The sequence below is a fragment of the Octopus bimaculoides genome, chromosome 6 (genome assembly GCF_046866305.1).
Source record: "Octopus bimaculoides isolate indiv1 chromosome 6, ASM4686630v1, whole genome shotgun sequence".
NCBI classification, from domain to species: domain Eukaryota; kingdom Metazoa; phylum Mollusca; class Cephalopoda; order Octopoda; family Octopodidae; genus Octopus; species Octopus bimaculoides.
In genome coordinates, this window is record NC_142933.1 from 39,967,181 (window position 1) to 39,987,180 (window position 20,000).

The following is a 20,000-nucleotide window of genomic DNA, read 5'->3' on the forward strand; positions in this document are numbered from 1 at the left end:
CTATTCCCCCTCATTAATATATTTTCTACTTTATTTCAAGATAGGGAGAATAGTTTATACAAACAGTAATTGCAATACATAGTTTCAAGATGGATTACTGAATTATAAATTGAAAAACTAGCTGTTTTCCTAGGTTGGTTAAACACGTAATGTTTTAATATTTGACTTGGTAAGGATAGTCCCAATCACTTGATATTCCTGACAAGGCAAACCAACCATCAGTGAAATCATTCCAAGAACCTTATTTTCCAATAATGACGGGTATTGGGTTAGTCTTCGAAAAGTATATCATGCTCATTAAATAAACGCGATTTCAGTGATTTTTCAGCTTTAATTATGGCAAGGCAGTGAGTTGGCAGAACCGTTATCTAGCACAGCGGACAAAATACAAAGCGATATTTTTCCTGCTGCTTATGAGCTGAGTTCATATTCCTTTGAGACCGACTTTGCTTTTCATTCTCTGGTGGTTAGTAAAATAAGAACTAGTTGAAATCAATTAAACTTCTCAGCTGTCAAACTGTTGGTCTGGTATACCAAAATCTGAAACATCTCATCTTTCTGTGTATAACTTCATAATGAAATTATTTTCAACCAATTACAGTAAAATGTATAACTTAAAATACACTTATATCACACACACACACACACACACACACACACACACACACACACATACACACACATATATATATATATATATAGTGACAGAGAGAGATTTGTTATAGCATAACATACAATTATAATTAAGGGCATAGAAGAGACTATGCCTATGCTGAAAATAGACGCCAAATTGTCAAACCACTTAAAAATTATCACTTTTACAGTACACAACGTGTTGAAAGCGAGGAAGTAGTCTTGGAAGCAGTCGAGGAAGTAGTCTACGAATTTTTGCGAGCCTACTTCCTCGGTTTCAACACTTTGTATACTGTAAAAGTGATAATATTTAAGTGGTTTGAAGATTTGGCTTCTATTTTCAGCTTAGGCATAGTCTCTTCTATGCCCTTAATAATAATTGTATTTTATACTATTATAAATATATATATATGAATTCACTTTAATCGGTCTATATTATATGCTAGCCACTAACAAAATCGTTAACGGTTTTATCCTTTATTATTATTATTATTATTATTATTATTGTTATTATTATTATTATTGTTATTATTATTATTATTATTATTATTATTATTATTATTATTATTAAATATATATATCATAACAAAGTAAACAATAGATTGTACGGTACACAGCATGGATAAATCAAGGGTAGAACAGAAAGAACACAATAAGCGGAAATCCATCAAAACACAACATGCGGAAAAGTAGACGAAAACATAACGTTTGTGCTTTTATATAGTGGCTCACTTTGCCCAAAATAACAGCTAAATTTCTCCCTTCAAATCTAATGGTTTAATCTGAAGAGGATGAGCAGTACCTTCGACAATAGTGGTAACAAGCTATTCTCAGAGAAGAGACTTGTTCCAAAAACTACTAAAAAGTGAACTCCTCTAAAGAAAAAGAAGCTGTCTAAAGTCGACAGGGTGGGATGGGCGTCACAAAAACGAGTTCAGTTTCAGTTTTGCATTTCCGTCTTGAAAAAGGAAGAGCATATTGAAATTTGTAGTCTTAGATAAATTCTGGGATCTTTTTTAAAACGGGGGCCACATTTTTCATTAACGAAACACTTTGAAACTTGGAACACTGGTAGAATGTGTCATATAAAACATCTTTTTCTCTTAGTCTTCTTAAAAAAAAAAAGAAATCCCTAAGTTATTCCATGTTAAAGTTGTCGTATTTCTGTAATTTCAACCAATCACTGACGTCCATTCAGCCGATATACATTAAGTGCCGACTACATAAACAAACGATTCTGAAACAATTCTATCGGTGATAGGGTTAGGATTAGGGTTAGGGTAAAACAGCAAATTTAAAAAGCAAAAAGCAAAACGAAGCTATGGAAATTAAATACGCTTTACACCGCTTAATCAGCCAAAGGAGTAAATGTAAACAACTGAATACGTGTCAGTGACTGGTTAAAATTATCGAAATAAGACAATTTTTTACATGAAATAAATTCGAATACAAAAATATTTTTCTGTTCTATAACACAAAATAGATAATTATACGAGGTTTGAAAGTCTTTCGGTACCAAAAACACTACGTAAAACATTAATGAAAAATGTGGCCCCCGTTTTAAAAAAAGATCCAAATTCTGTCACGAAAGAAGACATAGCAGTAAAGCTTTAAATCTTAGTCTGCTCGATATAGCTGACCCGTGGTTAAATAACCCAACAAACATAGCAGCAAAAGTAACAAATATAAACATGCAATTGAAGACATTTATATCGTAGAAAGGCCTGAACAGTACACGATTCTTTTATGCCTTCGTTATGTATCTGAGACATTTAACATTATTCAAGAAAATGCTTTGTTATTGTAGTTTGGTGCAAGAGAACTAGCTATAGACATATTTAACATCGATATCACTGCAAATGCTAGTTGATAGATCGTTTGAACAAATCGAAATACAATCGTTTTGAAATGCAGGTGTTTGATTAATATTATATATGTCCCTAGTGTTAAGATTTGATAGTTCGGCTGCAATTATTTGTATAACCACTTAAGTGTGTGCCTTTGTGCTCGTGAGCATGTGTATGCGTGCGTGCATGCACGTATAGTGTATATATATATAGATATATATAGATATATATATATATATATATATATATATATATATATGTGTGTGTGTGTGTATATATATGTATATATATATGTATATATATATATATATATATATATATACATATATATATATATATATATATATATATATATATATATATATATATATATATATATATATATATATATATATATATATATATATATTGAATGTAACATATGATAGCGTCTCATAAAGCGCGATTTCTATACATCTTAAATTTGCAGAGGAATTTGTAGTGGGGGTGTTTAGCTCAATCGGTTGAACATCGTGACGCGTAATCACGGAGATGTGAGTTCTTAGTCCACAGCTAACCACCTACACTTTTTTCTGCAAAATAGGGTTAGTTTATCCTGTTCAGGCTATATTATTAGCATTATCATGCGATTGAGAATTTAAAATCACTTCTTTAACTTTCTAAGATATCTCAACGCCTCTAAAAGCAAACTTCGTTTGTTTGTTTACGTTTGTCGTAATTTGAATTTTTATATATATATATAATTTGTGTGTGTATGTATATATATATATGTTTGCATTTGCTTGTGTGTGTTTTTTTTTTCTGCTTGTTCTCCAGAGCTAGACAACCGGTGCTGATTTCTTTACGCCCCTGTTACTTGGTGGTCAGTAAGATGTGTTACAGTCAATTTATTCGATCAAAGCCTTAAACCAGGGTTTAAGTGAAACAAGTAAAATGTAAACGAAAATATGTATACACACTCGCACAAACACATATACGCACACATACATATATACACACATAACCACACACACGCACCCAAACCCACACACACACATATATTTTTAATCGATTAAACCCTAAAAAAATAGTGTGTGCAGCAGCAGAGAAATATATAAAGGAGCGAGTTTATTTAAATGAATTAATAAATTAATAAAATAAGCTTCGAACTTGCCACTGGTATATTCATACACATCACTGCTTAGCGCTCCCACCTCGTAATTTATTTACGGTCAGCAGCCGATTATTGCTACCAGGCTTCGTACGACGACTGGAATAACATAAGTGAAATTGCCTCTCTTATAAGCTTGTCTCTCTTAATAGCTTGTCTTTCGTATTAGTTTGTCTCTCTGAAGATGAGATAACCACGCTGAAATGCTTGTATCTCACAGTCTGGGTAGATGGCGTTGCGTGCTGATTAACGTGTATTTACATCATTTCTTATTTATTATTTGTGGAGGCGCAATGGCCCAGTGGTTAGGGCAGCGGACTCGTGGTCATAGGATCGCGGTTTCGATTCCCAGACCGGGCATTGCGAGTGTTTATTGAGCGAAAACACCTAAAGCTCAACGAGGCTCCGGCAGGGGATGGTGGCGAACCCTGCTGTACTCTTCCACCACAACTTTCTCTCACTCTTTCTTCCTGTTTCTGTTGTGCCTGTAATTCAAAGGGTCAGCCTTGTCACACTGTGTCACACTGAATATCCCCGAGAACTACGTTAAGGGTACACATGTCTGTGGAGTGCTCAGCCACTTGCGCGTTAATTTCACGAGCAGGCTGTTCCGTTGATCGGATCAACTGGAACCCTCGACGTCGTAAGCGACGGAGTGCCAACACACCATTTATTTACGGCGAGAAATTTTCTCTGTGACAAAATAAAGTGAATGACTAGCTTAGGAGTTCAAACTTGCCACTGGCATATTCGAACTGGTAATAATGCAAGTATGCATTGTATTTCAAGAAGAACGGAAGTGATAGTTAAATATATCAATAATGATAAATTAAGGGTAGGAATGGATGAATCCCACATTAAAGTGTTTATTTCAATGATGCAAGTTTTGTGATAAAGTAGCTAAGATGGAGGAAAGAGATAACGAAAAAGTCAATGAAATTGGGTTAAAAAAATGAAATAAGTACGTGAAGAAGTTTAAATAACATGTGCACCTGTATAAATATGCAAGGGGGTTCCACATTATCAAAGAAAGCAAACGTTATGTGATAAGGAGTGGGATTTGATATAGGAATATATAGTAAAATAAATGAATAGTTAAGGGAGCAACAATTATATTTAGGAGCCAGGTAAGAAGATCAAAAATAGAAGGAAAATAAGTTGAGAGTAGAGTGAAGCTGTGGAATGTAAATGGCTTAACCTAGGAGTGTTGCTAAGCGGGTGAGATTCAAGTTAATCTTTAGTTTTTTACTTGTTGCGAACATTGGACTACGGCTTTACTGGAGAACCACGTTGTACGTTTAGTTGAAGCAAATGGCTTCCAGTGAATATTTTACTTCTGGTAAAGGGAGATAATAAATCCCATTGTCTCTGATTTACCGTGTAATTTGAAAAATAAACTGGTTGTCAGGAGACAGAATGCGGACAGTGGATCAAATTCAAACGCAAATGTACTCCTCTGTCTGTCAGTCTGTCTGTCTCTGTCTGTCTCTGTCTCTCTCTCTCTCTCTCTCTCTCTCTCTCTCTCTCTCTCTCTCTCTCTCTCTCTATCTATATATATTTTTTTAAATTTATATATATGTATATATATATGTATATATATATATATATATATATATATACATATATATTTATATTTATATATTTATATATATAAATACAGTGTACATTTAAATACAGAAGAGGTGACCATCATAGGACACCAAGCACGCTAAAAGGAGTAGCCAAATTGCAAACTACTATTAGGGATAAATTTCGAAGGGAATGAAAAATAAAAGCATTTACCATCTATCTCCTGGACCACGATTTCGAGCTCTAAAGTAGCAAATGAAATAATTTGTTAATTTGGAGCTTTCTTCAGCAGGTACGCCAAGATTAACATAATAAATACGAGGCAATACAGTATATGCCTCGTGCTTATATATTATATATTTTCAAATTCACCGCGCAAGCGCAGTTTTTTCCGGCGGCAAATAAAAATAATAGCGGTATTTCTTCGAAAATTTGACCAAAACGTTATGTGGTCCAGTAGAGCCGCAGTCCAATGTTCGCAACCAGTAAAAAACTAACGATTAACTTGAAGGCTTACCCTCTCAGCAACACTCTGAGGTTAAGCCATTTACATTCCACTGCTACACTCTACTCTCAACTGATTTTCCTTCTATTTTTGATCTTCCTACCTGAATTCTATATATAATGTTTAAATGTACACTGTATCTATATGAATAATATATTGTCTATTGACTAGTTTCTACATGCTAGGTCACTGGTAGCAAAAAATTAAAAAAAGTTTTTCTTAGCCTGATATTTATTAATTATATATATATATATATATATATATATATATATATATATATATATATATATATATATATATATATATATATATATATATATATATATATATATATATATATATTAATAAATTATAGGGCAGCAAAAAAAATTTTTGAAATTTTATTTACCACCAGTGGTCTAGCGAGAATAAAAATCAGTCAATAGAACTATATATTATTCATTTAAAATACAGAGATGCCTATAATAAGACATCTGACCCGCTAGAAAGAGCAGCAAAAAACTCTATACCACAAAAAATAGGAATAATTTCGAAATGGAATGAAAAATAAAAACATTTACCAATCTATATTCCGTACCATGGTTTCAAGTTATTTTAGCAAGATAAAAATATACCTTACAAGGTCAAACTATCTTCAGCGGAATAACCAGATCACATATAAACACGAGTCATAGGAAACATGGCTTATGTTTATATGTTATTTTTTAAAAATTTACCGCGCATGTGCGCTTTATAATTTATCAATAATGATAGAATATTTTTTGGCTAATTTCTGAAAGAAAATCGGCATTTTTGTATTTGCTGCCGATAAGGTAAAGCGCACATGCGCGGTACATTTTGAAAAATTAATATATAAACACAAGCCATGTTTCCTATGACTCGTGTTTATATGTGATCTGGTTATTCCGCTGAAGATAGTTTGACCTTGTAAGGTATATTTTTATCTTGCTAAAATAACTTGAAACCATGGTACGGAATATAGATTGGTAAATGTTTTTATTTTTCATTCCCTTTCGAAATTATTCCTATTTTTTGTGGTATAGAGTATTTTGCTGCTCTTTCTAGCGGGTCAGATGTCCTATTATAGGCATCTCTGTATTTTAAATGAATATATATATATATATATATATATATATATATATATATCTTTCTTGCCAATTGCAGGCTGCCAAGCAAACGGAAACTGAAGGATGAAATATATGCCCAATTCATAAAAGGGAAAACATATCAGATGCCCAAAACTATAGGCACGCAGACGATACGAAAGCATCGCAGAAAATACAGAACCCCAGTGATGTTGCATGCCTGCGGCTGGAGTTGGACTAAATTTACAGATGGGCTGAGGATAATAATATGCAGTTTAATGCTGAAAAATTGCACGCCCTGCGCTACCACCGTCCAAAACTGAATATAAAACTTACAAGGTAGATTGGTCCACAGGGGATTACAATCCCAGAGCCTAAATCAGTGAGGGACTTGGGTATCGACATGAGTGATGATACCCCTTTCCAAGTGCACATTACCAGGATTGCGACAAAGAGCTGGATAGATCCTGAGAACGTTCAGAACCAGAGAAAAGGAAATCACGATGATCCTCTGGAAGACATTCGTCATCAGCTGACCTTGAAGCAACCCAGCGAAGAATCACAAAGAAGATCATCTCATTGCAACAGCTCAGCTACTGGGAAAGGCTGAAACAGCTAAGACTCTACTGCCTGGAGCGAAGGCGGGAGAGGTATGCAGTAATACACATCAGGAAGATACTTGAAGGAATTGTGTCCAATTTTGGCATTGAAAGCTACACCGATGCCAGAACGAATTGACAATGCACAGTGCCAAAGATCCCAGCAATACCATCGCGCTTCAGGACCAGTTACTGGAACAGGCTGGCTTTCAGGGTCCTACAGCTCTTTAATGTTCTCCCAGAGAGCCTGAGGGACGTACATAAAGTGGATGTAGGTGTTTTCAGACCAAAACCGAACCTGTTCTCTGATGCACCGCCATTGCTAAACTTTTATTACTGAGATCCTCCTCTAATATATGGCACTTGGTGAGGATTGGAGTTTGATGTAGCTACCCTAATTTGCACCTCTTGCCGTAAGGTAGGTTCATCTGGGACTCTCAACAGGAAGAGATCCAGATTTTATTTAAAAACGCCTACATCTACTTTGTGCAGATTTCTCAGGCTCTTTGGGAGAATATTAAAAAACTGTGGGTTCCTGAAACCCATGCTGTTGCAGTAACTATTCCTGAAACGCCATGGCGTTGCTGGTATCTTTGTCACTATGCATTGTCGTCTCCTTCTGGCATTGGTGTAGCTTTCAAAGCCAAAATTTGGCACAATACTTTCCAGCATCTGCCACATATATATTACTGCATACCTCTCCCGCCTTATCTCCAGGGAGTAGAGTCTTAGCTGTTTCAGCCTTTCCCAGTAGCTGAGCAGTTGCACAGAGACGATCTTCTTTGTGAAGCTTCCCTGGATTGCTTCAAGGTCCACTATTAATTTCACACTTAATTAGCAAATATATAAATATATATATAAATACATATATATATATAAATATAAATATGTATATATATATATATATATATATATATATATATATATATATATATATATATATATATATATATATATATATATATATATATATATATATATATATATATATATATATATTTGTATATGTATAAATATTTATATTTATATATATATATATATATATTTATATATAGATATATTTATATTCATGTATATATATATTTATCTATATTTATATGTATATATTTATATATATATTTATTTATATATCTCTCTCTCTATATATATATATTTATTTATTTATATTTTATATAAATGTATTTATATATATATATATATATATATATATATTTATTTATTTATTTATTTATTTATGGGTTTCAGCCAAGTGGCTGTGGTCATGCTGGAGCACCGCCGTGATTTTCTGTCTTTATGCTTTGCTCTCTTCACGTTCCTTGCATGGCTCTTCTCCTGCACCTGATATAGTCCAATCAAGAGTTTTGATGGCACATCTGGTGTATAAGAGAATTTGACATCGCTGCCCTAAACTGTGTCTCATTTCGAGCCATTGGTTCGTCTGGTATCGTGGAGAGGAAAGCGTCGAGTTTTGTCTTGAAGACCTCCACATCCGTATCTTGCAGGTCTCTCAAATGTTTTGGCAGGGCATTGAAGAGCTGAGATCCTCTGAAACCGAGGCTGCTGCAGTATCTTGTTCTTATGTGAGATGCAGTGGACGGCACCTTTGGCACCATGCAGTGGCGACCAGTGCGGGCATTCTTGTAGTACTTGATGCCAAAGTTCGGCACCAGTCCTTCCAGTATTTTCCATATGTATATTATTACATATCTCTCCCGCCTGCGTTCCAGGGAGTAGAGACCTAGTGCCTGCAGTCGCTCCCTGTAGTTCATCTGCTGGACTGTGGCGATCTTTTTTGTATAGTGCCTCTGAATTGCCTCGAGTTCTGCTGTCCGTTTGACACTGAGAGCAATAGTCTAGGCGGCTCAGGACAAATGTCTTCCATAGAGTCTTTTTGATCCCTTGTACGGAATGTCCTCAGTATCCACCCTGCCAGCTGTCTGCACTTTGCTGTCAACTTGACAATGTGCATGTGAAATGATGCATCACTACACATGTTGATGCCCAGGTCTCTCACGGCTTGTGGTTCTGGGATTGCAGTACCTTCAAGTCCTGTGTATGCCAGTTGGGAGGCACTTGTGGCCTTGTAGCGCAGTACTTGAAATTTTTCCGCATTGAACTGCATATTGTTTTGCTCTGCCCACTCATATATTGCATTTAGGTCATTCTGTAGGCTTACAATACCATCAGGATTCTTTATTGCTTGAGATAGTTTTGTGTCATCAGCGTAGCTAGTGATAGTGGCTCTCCGGGTGACCGTGGGCATGTCCAGAAGGGCCACTATAAACAGTAGTGGCCCCAGGACAGTTCCTTGCGGAACACCGCTCAATATTTGTGTTTCCCTAGATAGTTCTCCATTGGCTGCAACTGTCTGACTTCTACCATTCAGGAAGTCATGCAGCCATTCTCCTAATTTACCAGTTATGCCAAGGTTTCGCAGCTTGTGACATATCAAGCCATGATCAACTTTGTCAAAGGCTTTTGCAAATTCGAGATATATCACATCAACATTTGAATGGTCAAGTAGCTGCTTCAGGACCCAGTCATAATGCTGCAGGAGCTACGTGAGGCAGCCTCTACCTGGACGGAAACCAAGCTGGGTCTCATTCAGCAAGTCATTTTCTTCTAGGAACGCAATCAATCTCTTTCTGACAATTCGTTCCATGACTTTGCTAATATGTGAAGTCAAAGAGATGGGCCTGTAGTTCCCAGCCTCTGCTCTGCTTCCGCCTTTATGGATAGGACATATGGTGCCTTCCTTCAGCTTTTCGGGAAGTTTACCATTTGCAAGGAAACTCTGGAAGAGTATCCGGAGTGGTCCTGCTAATTCTTGTTTACACGACTTTAAGAGGACAGCCGGGAAACCATCGGGGCCAGTTGCCGAATTTAAGCTCATTTCATTTATGGCAGCTATTACATCTTCCTCTTCAATGTCAATGTAGGTAATGGATGCAGTATTTTTCTGCTGAGTGCTATTGTCAAAAAAATCAGCTGAGTTCTTTATCTGCATGTGACTCAGAGGAGAAGTGAAGACACTCTTGAATTGTGCACTGAGCACTTCACTTATCCATGTGAGATCCGCAGTCAGTGAGCCATTAGGCAGGAATAGGGGTCCTATCTTATACTGTACCGTAGCAGTCTCTTTTGCAAATCTATAGAAAGCCTTGGGGTTTGTTTTTATGCTTTCTACTGCTCTCTTCTCCTTCTCTGCTCTCTTCTCCTTCTCTGCTCTCTTCTCCTTCTCTGCTCTCTCTCTTTTTCATGGGAGAGTTTAATCTTGTTTTCTATTTCTAACATTCTTAGTTTTAATTTAGCCCTTTTCCTATCCCCCAGTTCTCTATTTAACTGGTTTGAGACCTTTGTTCTGTGTCTCATAGGGATTTTGCTGTCTCTTGGAATTCTATTGGCATGTTTGCTGGTCTTTCTATATGGCACGTATTTGGTGCATATGCCTTGTATAGTTGACATAAAATGACTTAGTTTGAGGTCATTGTCTTGTATAGAAAGGCTGTCATGCCAGTTTTGATTTCGAATCTCTCTGCGAATTGACTTCCAGTCCGCCCTGTGGAAATTCAGGTTGGATATTGCTTGAGTCCTCCTGGTGGGGTGGGTTTCAGTGGGTTGCCTAGGACCATACATAGTTAATTCTATAATGTTATGATCTGAGAGAAATGTGGGCGTTATTTTCACATTATGGATTAGGCTCACATTGTTTGTGGAGCAGAGATCTAAAATATTGCTTCCTCTGGTTGGTTGGAGTATCACTTGTTCCATGAACGGCATGTGGGATAGTTCTAACAAAGACTTTGCCTGACTTTGTTCATGCAGTGACATCCCAGAGAGGATGTGACCTTCAGACCATTTAACATTTGGGAGGTCAAAGTCGCCTAGGAAAAGTATATTGATGTGTTGGTCCAGATTTGTCAATACCTCTTCTATGCGTCTGAGGCTGTCCTCGAATTTACCCTCCTGCTTTGCGGTATCTGGTGGACGGTATGTTGAGCATACAACTACATCAATCTGTTTTATGTGTACTATTAAAGTATCACAGATAGAGTTTGAGTGTGATAGGAGTAGTAGGGGTGTGACATCTTTTCGGATGTACATTGCAACTCCCCCATGACTTCTATCCCTCCTGTCTGTTCGGAGCACGGCATACTCTGGTATGTTTATCTCCGCATCTGCTATATTAGGTGTTATATGCGTTTCAGTAAGCACCATGCATATTGCTTGATTGCATGTAACTAGGTCTTTCAAGTATAGACACTTGTCTTTGCCGCCTGTTCGTAATAGGCCCCGGATATTCAGTAGGAATATGGGTGTGATATCTGTGCAGGGGTTCCTGGTGTTAGCGGTGGCCATCCCTGATCCACCATCTGTGGTGGTCTTGGATAATGGTTCATGTGGTGTTGACTCTGCACCCTCTGCATCCACGTTAACTGATGTACCATTTTCTGGGCCATGCTTAAAAAAGCTTGCTGGTCAGCTGCTGCAGTTCGTACAGCCTCTGCATACAGCCTTTTGCTGGAAGCAGAAGGAATATATGGACTTCTCTCTTTGTGAGTCCTGTTGGTATTCGGTGGATTATGTGTATGTAGAGTTAAGCTTTCTGGTCTCCCTTTTCTGCGCTCCCACTTATTTTGTTTTAAGTGGTTATCTACCTTGTTTAGCTGGTGGAGTTTGGGGTGGGCAAATTTGCAGTTTCGCCCCTTTTCCCGGTGTAGGCAGGTACCATTTAGGTAGAATTTACAGATCTGTTTCTTTTTCTCTGTATGACGTGCTTGGACTTGAAGCCTGTTTGTGTTTGTGTTCACCGTCTTCTTGTCTGCTCTCCTGTCTGTCGCTTGGTGTGGTGCTGCGTTGGCTGTATTCACCATGGCCATTGCAGCCCTCAGCAGTGGCTGTGGCTACAGCACTGGTGGCATTAGCCTTGTCTCGGTGGTCCGTTTGGTCTTCTTGAGCCTGAGCACAGTGTGCAGGGTCTTCACTGTCCTTTTTTGTGTCCGTGTCTCTCATAATGCCTTCTAGGAGGTCAAGGTGCGGTTTCACGAGCTCGTAGGATCGAATGAGCTCCAGTTTCTTTCGATCAATTTGAGCCATTGACCTGTGGAAATTGTACCTATCCAGGCTTTCGGCTATTAGATCATTTTCTGGGGATCCTTTGGCCAGGTTCCATGCGTGTACAAGAAGGCGAACTTCCTCCAGTTGCCAGTTTCGGCGCATCTTCATCTTCTTGTTGGCCTCAACTTGGCGCTGTACAAAGATTCGTCTGCTGGTATCCATGGTGCACGATATTTGAGAGAGAGAGGTTATCTTAAAGTATAGAGAAATAGTACTAGAAAGAAAGAAGAGTATAAAGAGGGGAGGTAGAATACGAAGTAGAGCGAATAGAGAGTGCGTACAGAGTACGAAATAGATAGATAGATAGATATATATATATATATATATAGAGAGAGAGAGAGAGGATGTGATAGGAATAAAGATGTATGAGAGGGAGAGAGAAGATAACCCAAGAGAGAAAACAAACAAAGCAAAACAAGACAAAACGAGAAGAAAAACGAAAATATATATACATATATATATATATATATATATATATATATATATATATATACATATATATATATATATATATATATATATATATATATATATATATATATATATATATATATATATATATATATATACACGAGCGAATAGAGAGTGCGTACAGAGTACAAGATAGATAGATGGATAGATAGATAGAGAAAGAGAGAGAGAGGATGTGATAGGAATAGAGATGTATGAGAGAGAGAGAGAGAGAGAAGATAACTCAAGAGAAAGAAACAAATAAGACAAAATGAAAATGAGAAGAAAAACGAAAAATGAAAAACGAGAAATATATATATCACGGAAAACAGAGAGAGAGGGTGAGAAACAGAGAAACTAAGAGAGAAAAAGTGAGGGAGAGAAGATGGGATAAGAATAGAGATTTTTGATTAAGAGTGTTAAAACGAGGTGACTATAAGGGAAATTGAGTGAAAACTTTTAATACTTTAAGTTTTCAGTATGTAAATAAACTAAGAAGAACGATTTTATCGTAAATAAATTTTATCGTAAATAAACAAAAACAAAAACTATTCTGTGAGAGAAATTACAGTATGTTATCAAACAAGTGTGAAATAAATTATTTTGTCGTAAATTTTTAGAAAGAATATAGAATAAAACTTAGAAAGAATAAACAATAAAACTTAGCTCAAATTTCTATCTTTACAATCTCTCACCACGTGCATGGTTCCTTCGAAGATGGTTGTTCGCTTTGATTCACTCACATTAATGTGCGTTGTATATATACTATTTTCTTTCTTTTTCAACGGATATAATGCAAGGACCGTCGTTAAACAACAGGTACCGAGTTTTGTGTCGGTTTCAGCAAATATTTATCTTCGATATAGAAAGATACCTGTTGGTTGCTTCGAGAGACAGGGAAAAACACGTCTTAACACTACGAAACCGGAAGTATTTCTATATATTTATGTTTAGATATATATTTATTTATATTTATGTATATTCATATTTACATATATATATATATTTGTATATATATATATATATATTTGTATATATATATATATATATATATATATATATAAATAAATATATATATATATATATATATATATATATATATATATATATATATATATATATATATATATATACACATACATACATAGATAGATAGATAGATAGATAGATAAATAGATAGATAGATAGATAGATAGATAGATAGATAGATAGATAGATAGATAGATAGATAGATAGATAAGAACTGCAGATACAATATCCCTGCATATCTCCCATCTGTTTTCATTCCTCCACTTCACTGTCTATTTCATATCTTACCTAAAATAGCTGTTGCTTAACCATTTTCTCACACTGTGTCAGATGAAGGGATATATAAAATATCCTGGAAACAGCTGTAAGACCTTCTCTTTATAAATGTAATGAAATCTTTCACAGCGTTGGATTTTTATCTCATTCTGTTAATTTTATATATACATACATATATATATATATGTATATATATATATATATATATATATATATATATATATATATATATATATATATATATATATATATATATATATATATATATATATATATATATATATATGTATGTATGTATGTATGTATGTATATATATATATACACAAATATATATATATATATATATATATTTAAATATATTTACACACACATATATATATATATATATATATATATATATATATATATATATATATATATATATATATATATATATATATATATATATTATAAATATATATTGATATGTGTGTGTGTGATGAACGCCCATAGTTTCCCCCTACCAGATTCACTCACAAGGTATTGCCTGGCTCATATCTATAGTACAAGTTACTTCCTTAAGTGGCTATGCAGTAGGAGTGAATCCGAAGTAAGCTGGTGGTGAAGCGAAGTTGTTAGTCACACAGTCGTGCCTGAAGGCATTACCTGTTAATAAATAAAAAAACATTCAAGTAATAAATATTGTAATGGAAATACATTGATATGTCTTGCTACCAACCATATTAGTAAATTACTCTGCACTTGCTAATTCAGTCTTTCTTCTGATTTTCTTTTCTTATTGTCTCTCATTTTACTATTTACAATTTGTACAACTTTTTCATGGCATCTGTTCTCTTTTTAGTTTCATTAGCTTTTGCTTTATCTTTCATAAGTACTTCATCACAGAACTTAGTTTCTTAATTTTAATCATTTAATATAAATTATACAATATTTAAGATATTTTAATTCTTAAATCACAGTCGTTAATTTCCTTCTGTTTTCAGATTCTTCTCCGCTTAGGTACTTTATCACCCTGTGCACTTCATTGACTTGCATTTTCCAGCAGGTTCTTCACAAATTATTTTTAATATAACTTACCTCCTGAATTCTTTCTATTGGTACATCTTAGAAATTTTTACTAATAAATATTAATTTCTATTCCATTTAACTGTTTCAACTTAAAATACAACATACACATTAACTTCAGTATTTCTTTGAACATAGAAACTTCTCCTAATTAATATTAATTCTTATTTATCTGTCTCCTTCTTTCGCCCTAGATTATAACACATTACCTTTCACCGTTATTTGATTTAATTAACATTTCCTAATTATTTAATCATTTCTTAAGCTAATTCGGGATATTTCCCTGCCATTGCTGGAATCTGTTTTCCTTTCACGTTGCTCAGCTTAAACTATTTATTTTATTATCTATATTATTTATTTAATATATTTTTTTTACATTTCTACTTTACCCACATCAGTCTTAGTTTTTAAATTTTATTTCCGTTATTCGTCAGCTATCAACTGCAAGTAATATAACTCAGTGGATTTAGGACGTAGGTCAGGTGAAGAAGAGGAAATGATGTATTTAATGGTTCTGAGTAGATGTAGGAATATGCGATTAGCTTGTTCATTAGAATGTTTCAGAACAACCAGAAATAAAGTATTAATTTCTTTTAACAGATTAGTTTCAAGAACACAAAATATCCCTGAGATTTAACCAACTCCCAAATGAGATACAACGACGTCGATACCGGCCAAATATGAACGCAATCTACAGAATGCAGATTGCTGAGTACGCCTTAATGAAATGAATTTCTCGCAAGTATGTTATACACACACACACACACACACACACATATATATATATATATATATATATATATATATATATATGTGTGTGTGTGTGTGTGTGTGTGTGTGTGTATGTGTGTGTGTGTGTGCATATATATATATATATATATATATATATATATATATATATATATATATATATATATATATATATATATATATATACATACATATATATATGTATATATATAAGTATAACCATAAACATAAAATTTCGGCCATCTTATCTCCCACCTTCTCCCTTCCTCTATTCTTTCCTTCTTTCTCTTCACCCCTTTGTAACTTGTCTTTTTCTTTAGTTTACTTGCCTCTTTCCCTCATTTCTTCCCTTCCCCATACACACGTACCATTCCTTCAGGGTTCTGCTTTGTTATAATCATAAATGGCTCTAAGGAAAGTAGCTTAATTTATTTCAGGTCGATCAATTTTTCTCAGCTGACCAATAGATCAGTTGAGTAAACACATCAGTAACGTAAATATAATGAGTACTAGAAACAACAGTAAGCCAAGTTTGCTCTAATAAAGGAAAAATATATAATTATCATTATTCACACCTTAACTTATATAAATAAATAAATAAGTATATATATATAACATATATATAAGTGGGATGGCGTTTACTGAATTTTCTTGAGAACAATCTTTTCTTAGTGGTAAGACCATAGGGGGTCTACTTATAGCATATTAGATGTCCACTTAGTATTTATCCCTCTTATATGTATGCAATATAATTTTTCTGCATCTTCATATTTTTCAGGATGCTAGGCCACTGGTTTTAAATTGATATTAATCAAATTAATATTTAAGTTTTCACCCTTATTATTTTAAATTTTTATATATGCTAGCAGCTAAACCCGGTTTCACCCGGCCTGTTTGGATGATGTGGCCGTGATCGTTTTCGGTTAGGCATAATCTATAACAGCGTTTCTCAACCTTAACATTTCGGGTCCCCTGTTTCGATTGGAGCTTCTAGCTGTATGAAGATTTCATCACCCCACCTGTCAGAAAATGGCTTCAGGAGTTGTGAAGAAAGAATTTGTACGTAGTCTGTTTCTGAGAGCTATTCCATTGGACGTCTGTATAATCATTAAAACGTTTATTTAATTATGAAGAAATTATACATTAATCTCAATTTTGGTAAGCAGCTGTATCCATAAAAAGATATATGAAATGGACGTGTGTGTGTGTGTGTGTGTGTGTATGCGTGTGTGTTTGTATGTGAGAGAGAAAGAGGGTGAGAAAGAGAGATTGAGTGAATGAGTGAAGTTGTGTGTCATTGACTTACGTTGGCTGGCACGGCAAGTACGAAGCGTTTATGGCGGCAGATGACTGGGGTGATTTGGAAGATGTGAAGAAATGCCGTCTTTTCATTGGAGCGCCTCTTTGTAGGCAACGTTTCTCGTTTTCCCTTCTGGTGCACAAATGTATAGACTTTGTGGCCTGTCAACACGGCAGCATCAAACGTAATGTTGACCGTTGGAGAACACTTGCTCTGTGAGATTTAAACCAACCATTTGCAATGATTGACCCTGTGCCTTATTTATTGGCATTGCAAAGGAGAGTTGAAGCCGCTTAAACTTGTAGATCGTATCGGAGGTAGGGACATTGAAGTTAAAAGAAGATCTTGACCAGCGGCCAGTCCATTCAAGATGGTTACCTGTGGAACACGGGAGTATAAATTTTGATTATCGTGCGCAAATTTCCTGGATGTCCTCGAAAATTTCAAGGAAGTGCTCGGAAATTTCCAGGAAGTATCACCCTCGGAACTTTCCAGGAAGTAGCTCAACCTCGGAAATTTCCAGGAAAATCTCGAAACTTTCCATGAAGTAGTTAATCCCAGGAACTTTCCAGGAAGACTCAAATTTTCCAGAAAGCCATCGCAACTTTCCAGGAAGTCCCACCCGCGAAAATTTCCAGGAAATACCCACCTCGGAACTTTCCACGAAGCTGCTCCGGAACTTCCCATGAAGTTCCATCCTCGGAACGTTCCAGGAACTCCCCTTCCTTGTAGCTATCCAGGACGTACTTCATCCTCGGTACTATCCAGGAAGACCAATCCTCGGAATCTTCCAAGAAGTTCGTCCTCGGACGTTTCCAGGAAGTCCCCTCGGAAATTTTACAGAGTAATTCGCCCTCCAGGAAGTACCATTTTCGGAACTTTCCAGTAGGTCCTTGGAACTTTCCAGGAAGTACCATACTCAGAGCATTCAAGCAGATCCTTGGAAATTTCCAGGAAGTCCCATCATCGGAACTTTCCAGGAAGTCCTCGGAATTTTCCAAGAACCCCACATCATTGGGACTTTCCAGGAAGTATTTCTCCCCCTCGGAACTTTCCGGGAAGAATACACTCGGAACATTCCGGGAAGTACCATCCTCATAATTGCCTAGGAAGTAATACTCGGAACTTTCCAGGAAGACCCATCCATGAAACTTTCCAGGGAGTAATTCCTCCCCAACTCGGAATTTTCCAGGAAGTAAATCGGCCCTCCTCGGAACTTTCCGTGAAGTGCCACCCTCGGAACTTTCCAGGAAGAACTTTGTTCTCGGAACTCTGCAGGAAGTAGTTCCTCATCGGATCTTCCTAGATAGATCTCGGAACTTTCTTAGAAATCTTATCCTCGGAACTTTGCAGGAAGCAGTCCATCTTCCGAACTTTCCAGGAATCCTTTCCTCGGAACTTCCAAGGAAGTAGTTAATCCTCGGAAATTCCAGGTAGATCATGGAACTTTCCAGGAAAACCTCGGACCTCTTCAGAAAGTCCTCGGAATTTTCCAGGACGTTACTTCGGAACTTCCCAGAAAGTATTTATCCCCCTCGTCGGAACTTTCCATGAAGTTCCACCCCTTGGGACTTTCCAGGAAGAACCTCCTCCAAGGAGTAATTCTTCCCCTTTCTCCCCTTCCTTGGAAGTTTCTACAAATTAATTCGTTACCCAATGCAATTCGTCGCCCTCCTCCCCTTCCTTGGGACTTTCCATGAAGTAATTCCTCCCAACCTCGGAATTTTCCCGATAGTAATTCACCCCTCATCGCAACTTTCCATGACGTACCATTCTCGGAAGTTTCCATGAAGTAGCTCGTCCTCGGAACTTTCCAGGTGATCCTTGTAACTTTCCTGGAAGTCCCATTCTCGAAACTTTCCTGGTACTCCTCTTCATTGGAACTTTCTAGGAAGTATTTCCTCCCCTCCTCGGAATTTTCTAGGAAGTACCACCCTCGGAACTTTCCAGGAAGAAGCTCGTCCTCAGGACTTTCCAAGAAGTCGCATCCTCGGAAATTTCCAGGACGTATCCCCCTCTTCGGAACTTACCTTGCCTACTTCCTCCCCTCCTTCCCTTCCTTGGAAATTTCGAGGAAGTAATTATCCCCTTCCGCTCAGAACTTTCGAGGAAGTAATTCCTCCCTTCCTCCCCTTCCTTGGAACTTTACACGAAGTAATTGGCACCCCCTCCTTGGAACTTTCCAGCAAGTAATTTGCACCCCCTTGCGTTCCAATCTATGTACCCGTCTCCACAAGTGTGCCATTTTTCACGCGAATCCACCAAGCCGTTTGGTCGTGAACCTCGATTCCGGAAAGAATACAACAGTCTCCCATGTTCAATTAATATCATATATATATATATATATATAATCAAAAGATTAAGTGTGGTACTTAAAATGTTTGAGGCACCAGAATTTGGTAGGGTAAAAACCAAAAACAAAATCATGACATTTGGTGAATAAAATTTGAAGAAAAGCAACAAAAATCCAATAGGTTATAGCAATACGTACGTTTCGTACAAACTTCATTTATTCATGTAGTGAGGAGTACATTTTCATTGCACATTTTATGTAGTGTTCTCACTACATGAATAAATGAAGTTTGTACGAAACGTACGTACTGCTATAACCTATTGAATTTGTG